The sequence below is a fragment of the Saimiri boliviensis genome, chromosome 4, assembly GCF_048565385.1.
Source record: "Saimiri boliviensis isolate mSaiBol1 chromosome 4, mSaiBol1.pri, whole genome shotgun sequence".
Lineage (NCBI taxonomy): Eukaryota > Metazoa > Chordata > Mammalia > Primates > Cebidae > Saimiri > Saimiri boliviensis.
Window position 1 is genome coordinate 132089852 of NC_133452.1, and position 6000 is coordinate 132095851.

Genomic DNA, 6000 nt, shown 5'->3' on the forward strand with positions numbered 1-6000 from the left:
GGGCCCCGTGAAGGGACCCTCTCCCTTCAACATTGCACAGTGAGGCCATTTCTGGGAGAAATGTAGACTCTCCTTAGACTCCTGAGGTTTTTACACTTACTTGCTGACTCTGTGGACTTTGACATCATCATTAAACATCTTACAGTGATGTAATTTGCTCTGAACGTCAGTGTAGAACAGGCAGCTGTTATTGAAGTGGGAAACAAGGGACCGGTGACCTGCACTGTCACCCTCTCCGTGGTGCTCTCATGCAATGAAATCGTGAGCTGACAAACCTATGGCTAGGTGAACAGCAAACTTCATTTAAGCAAATGTTTCAGATGTTCCTTCTTGTCTAGCAGTGTTCTAGCTTTACTCCAGCCTTAATATTTTCAAATGTATATTTTCCTTGGTGTTGATTTTAAAATAATTCAAATGTATTTATTACACTGGGTTTGTTGTAGTAAGCCACCTCAAATGTTGCTGTAGAATTAAAGTAAGCTAATGAATGTGCGGTTCTCCATGGAGTTACTGCTAACACCATCTTAAAAATTGATTAACCCAAATCCAATCACTTCTCAGTCCTCTCCTGCCTCCTCTCTGGAGCCATCCTCTCCAAGATAGTAAACCAGAGGGCCTCCCAGCTGGGCTGCCTGCTGCCTCTCACTCAGCTGTCCATCACCCACACAGCAGGCAGAGTGAGCCTTTCAAATGGGAATTAGAGCACATCCTCTCCACCATGTCCCACAGACGCTCCAGCCTCTTTCCTTCTTAGCACAGTGAAACCCCAGTCTCTCACTATTTCCTATCGGCCCCTCGTCACAGGGTCCCTCTGGCTACTCTGGCCTCATCCCACCCCTCTCAGCCCAGCCAACTCATCTCCACTAACACTGCTCAATCCTGTCTCAGGCACCTCCCCCCGGAACTCCCCGGGTGCACCTGCTCCCCAGGGATCCAAAGTGCTCGCCCCTTTCACCATTCAGATCTCTGCTCAAACGTCCAGTCGTCAAGTTCTAGGCACCTCTTGATCAACAAAATGTATCTCCTACCATCCTCACCACCATCAGTCTTCTAGCCCAAGAATATTCCTCCATAACAATTACCACCGATATGAGAATTGTTTTTGTTTCATTTGTGGTCTGTATCACTGCAACTTGTTCTTTGAGGCAAGGACTTACCTAGTCACCACTTCGATTTCCAGCATCTAGAAGTCCAAGTACAGGGAAGGGGCTGAATAAATGGGTGAATATAATTGGCACACTGCTTTTAAGAAGCAATTAGATAACATGTATGAAAAGGCTTAAAAATATTCATGCCCTTTGACCTAATGACTTCTATTTGAGAAATCTGTGATTTTAAAACAAAATGCAAAATATAGAAAGATCTTTAGGTATAAGGATATTAATTATTATAATGAAAAAATACAAAGGAAGAGTGGCTAGGGCCTTTGTTTGGAAATAGCTTACAGCTGGTGAAAGCAGAGGGTAAGAAGATTTTGTAATATGATATACAAGATATTTTATTGGAAGAATGAGCACAAAGTTGATCTATTCATATCTTTTGCTCATTTTGAAATCAGACTATTTTTACTTTTATTATGCTGTTGATTTGTTCGAGCTCCTTATATATTCTGGTAATGGTTCCCTTGTCAGCAGACTAGTCTGCAGACATTTTCCCTCATTTTGTGGGTTGCTTTTTACTTTTTTGATTGTTTCTTTTGCTTCGCAGAAGCTGTTTAGCTTGATGTAATTGCAATGGTCTGTTTTTGCTTTAATTGCCTGTGCTTTTGAGGTCTTACACAAAAACTTTTTGCCCAGACCAATGTGCTGGAGTGTTCTCCACATTTTCTAGCAGTTACACAGCTTCAGGTCTTAGATTCAAGTCTTTCTTCCATTTTCATTTGATTTTTTAATATGGTGAGAGATTGGGATCCAGTTTTGTTTCCATTGATATAATTTTTCAGTTTTTCCAGCAGGAATTGTTCAAAAGACTGTCTTTTCCCTATTGCATGTTTTTGGCACAATTGTTAAAGAAACGTTGGTTGTCAATGCATACATTTATCTCTGGGTTCTCTATTCTGCTCCATTGGTCTATGTGTCTGGTTTTGTGTGTGTGCGTGTGCGTGTGTGTGTGTGTGTGTGTGTGTGTGTGTGTGCCACTAACATGCTGTTTTTCTTAACAGTTTTGTAGTCAATTTTGAAGTCTGGTTTGGTATCATGGTAATTCTGGCCTCATACAATGAGTTCAGAAGTATTTCCTTCTCTTTAATTTTTTTAAGTGTTTGAGTAAGGTTTTAAAAATCTTTGGTGAAATTTAGCAGTGAATTCATCAGGTCTCAGGCTTTTCTTTGATGGGAGACTTTTTATTATGGCTCTGATCTCATTACTCATGATTGGTTTGTTGGGGTTCTCTGTTTCTTCATTGTTCAATCTTGGTAGGAAGTATGTATTCCAGAATTTATCCATTCAAAACAGGCTTTCCAATTTGTTGGCACTGTTCTTCTTAATAGCCTTTAAAGATTAATTGTATTTTTGAGGTCTCAGTTGTTATGTCTCCTTTTCTGTTTATGGTTTTATTTATCTGAGTTTTCTTTCTTTCCTCTTAGTCTAGCTAAAAGTTTGTTGATGTTGTTTATTTTTTTAAAAACACAACTTTTTCTTTCATTGGTCTGCTGTTGTCTCAATTTCCTTTATTTCTGTTCTGATCTCTATCATTTCTTTCCCTCTAGTAATTTTGGCTTTGTTTTTTTCATGCTTTTCTAGTTCCTTGAGATACATTGTTAGATTGTTTATTTGAAGTATCTCTTTTTTTTTTTTGAGACGGAGTTTCGCTCGTTACCCAGGCTAGAGTGCAATGGCGCGATCTCAGCTCACTGCAACCTCTGCCTCCTGGGTTCAGGCAATTCTCCTGCCTCAGCCTCCTGAGTAGCTGGGATTACAGGCACGCGCCACCATGCCCAGCTGATTTTTTGTATTTTTAATAGAGACGGGGTTTCACCATGTTGACCAGGATGGTCTCGATCTCTTGACCTCGTGATCCACCCGCCTCGGCCTCCCAAAGTGCTGGGATTACAGGCTTGAGCCACCGCGCCCGGCTCTCTATTTTTTTGATATAGGCATTTATTTCCATGAAATTTCCTCTTACTACTGCTTTTGCCATATCCCATAGATTTGTTATGTTGTATTTCCATTTTAATTTATTTCAAAACATAAATTTAACTTCCTCATTGACCCATTGGTCATTCAGGAGCATGTCATTTGATTTCTGTGTATTTGTAGAGTTTCCAAGGTTCCTTTTGTTAGCGATTTCTGGTTTTATTCCATTGTGGTCAGAAAAGACATTTTATATGATTTCTATTTTTTTGAATTTGTTCACTTGTTTTGCAGCCTAGGTTATGATCTATTCTGGAAAATCTTCCATGTGGTGATGAAAATAGTGTGTATTCTGTAGCACTTGGGTGAAACGTTATATAATGTCAGTTAGCCCTGTTAGATCTAGTGTGTCATTTAATTCCACCTTTTCTTTGTTATTTTTCTGTCTTGATGATCTGTTTATGCATTTGGAGTGTTAAAGTCCCATACTAGGGCCAGGCATGATGGCTCATGCTTGTAATCACAACACTTCGGGAGAGTGAAGTGGGTGGATCACTTGAGCCCAGGTGTTTGAAAACAGTCTGGAGAACATGGCAAAACTCCATCTCTATTAAAAATACAAAAATTAGCTGTGCATGGTGGCACATGCCTATAGTCCCAGCTACCCAGGAGGCTGAAGTGGGTGGAATGCTTGAGTCTGAGAGGTTGAGTCTACAGTGAACTATGTTCATGCCACTACACTCCTGTTTGGGTGATAGAGCAAGACCCTGTCTCAAAAATAAATAAATATGTAAAGTCCCCTATTATTCTTGTATTGCAGCCTATCTCTCCCTTTAGATCTATTAATGTTTGCTTCATGTACCTTGGAGCTCCAGTTTTGGGTACACCAATATTTATAGTTGTTATATTCTTGTATTGAATTGACCCTTTTATCATTATATAGTGACTCTTCTTTTTTTTTTTTAACAATTACTGTAGTCTATCTTATCTGATACATAGTCTTTCTGCTCTTCTTTTGGTTTCCAAATGCATGAAACATCTCTTTCCACCTCTTCACTTTCATTCTATGTGTGTCTTTATAGGTAAAGTGGGTGTCTTGAAGGCAGCATAGAGTTGGGTATTGTTTCTTTATCCATTCAGCGGCAAAATGCCTTTAAACTGGAGACTTGAGACCAATTTAACACATTCAGTGTTATTATTGATAAGTTAAGTACCTATTATGGCCATTTTATGGCTTGATTTCTGGTTGTTTTGAGACTCCTCTCTTCTTTTCTTCATTTGTGCTTAAGTGATTATCTCTGACAGTATCTTTTAATTTGTTGCCTTTTATTTTTAGTGAATCTGTTATTGGTTTTTTTGTTGTGATAACCATGAATCTCACAAAAAGCATTTTATGGATGTAACAAAGTTATTTTCAAAAGATGACTATTTATCTTAGATAACAAATAAAAGAACAGAAACCAAGACAAAAAAAATCAATCACCCGAAGATTCTGCGCATTGATACCATCCTCCTTGTCACATTTTGACTTTTAGTTTTCTCAATTTACGTAGTTTTATATTACCTCTTAATAAGTTTATATTACCTCTTAACAGGTGGTTGTGCTATTATCATTTTTGATGTTTGTCTTTTAATCTTCATTTGTTGTGAGTGAATTGAATATCACAAACACAGTAACAAAGTATTCTAGGTTTTTTCATGTACTTAATTTTACAGGTGGGTTTCATATCTTGAAAAATTTTCTTTTGCACATTAAGTGGGTTTTTTTGTTCCTTTCAGACTGAAGAAAAGCCTTTACCACTTTTTGCAAGATGGGCTTGGTTGTGGTGAGTTTTCTTGGCTTCTGTATGTCTGGGGAAGATTTTATCTTGCCTTCATATTTGAATGATAATTTTGCTGAATACAATATTCTGGATAGCAGTTTTTTACTTTGAGTACTTTGAAAATGTCATTCTACTTCCTCTTGGCCAGTATGATTTATGTTTGGAAACTGGTTGCCAGATGAATTGGAATACCTTTATGTGTTTATTGCTTCTTGTATCTCACTGGTTTTAGGATTGTCTCTTTGACCTTGACCTTTGAGAGTTTGCTTATTATATGTCTTGGTGTAGTCTTATTTGTGTTGAATCTATTTCGTGTTTAACATTTTCTTGTACCTGGATATTTATATGAATATCTTTTTTGAGTTTTTGACTGTTTTCTGTTATTATATTTTTGAATAAGCTTTCTACACCTTGCTCTTGCTCAACTTCCTCTTAAATACCAATAATTCTTACATTTGGTCTTTTGAGAATATTTTTTATATCTTATGGGTGGTCTTCATCCCCTTTCTTTTTTTTTAATGTCCACTGATGGTATATTTTTAAATAGCCAATCTTCGATCTCACCGATTCCTTTCTCTAATTGTTTCTTGCATTTATTGTTCATTTCCAAGATTTCAGTTTGATTTTTAAATTATCACAATCTTTGTGTGAAATTTTTGATAAACTTCTGAATTGCTTTTCTTTGTTGTCTTGTAGGTCACTGAGTTTCCTTAAAATTGCTATTTTGAAATCTTGGACGGAGAGTTCACAAATCACTATCCTACTAGAGTCAGTCACTGAATTTTTCATTTGTCCTTTTTGGGAGGTCATACTTTCCTGTTTGCTGTTGTTTACTATGGGTATGTGTCTTTGCATTGAATGATTAGTTATTTATTCCAGTTTTCTTTGTCTGGCTTGTTTTGATTTGTATGGAACATATTTTCTTGGTGAATCTTCACTACTAGGTCACTGCCTCCTTTTTGGCTCTAGGAGACACTTCAAGCTAGTTTCCCCTGGGATCTAGTACGTGGTCAGAGTGTTGCCTATCTCACACTGGGGAAATCCCAAAGGAATTATCCTCCCAGTGTGGAAAGACTGGCTAGGGGGTAGTACCCAGGGGACCTACA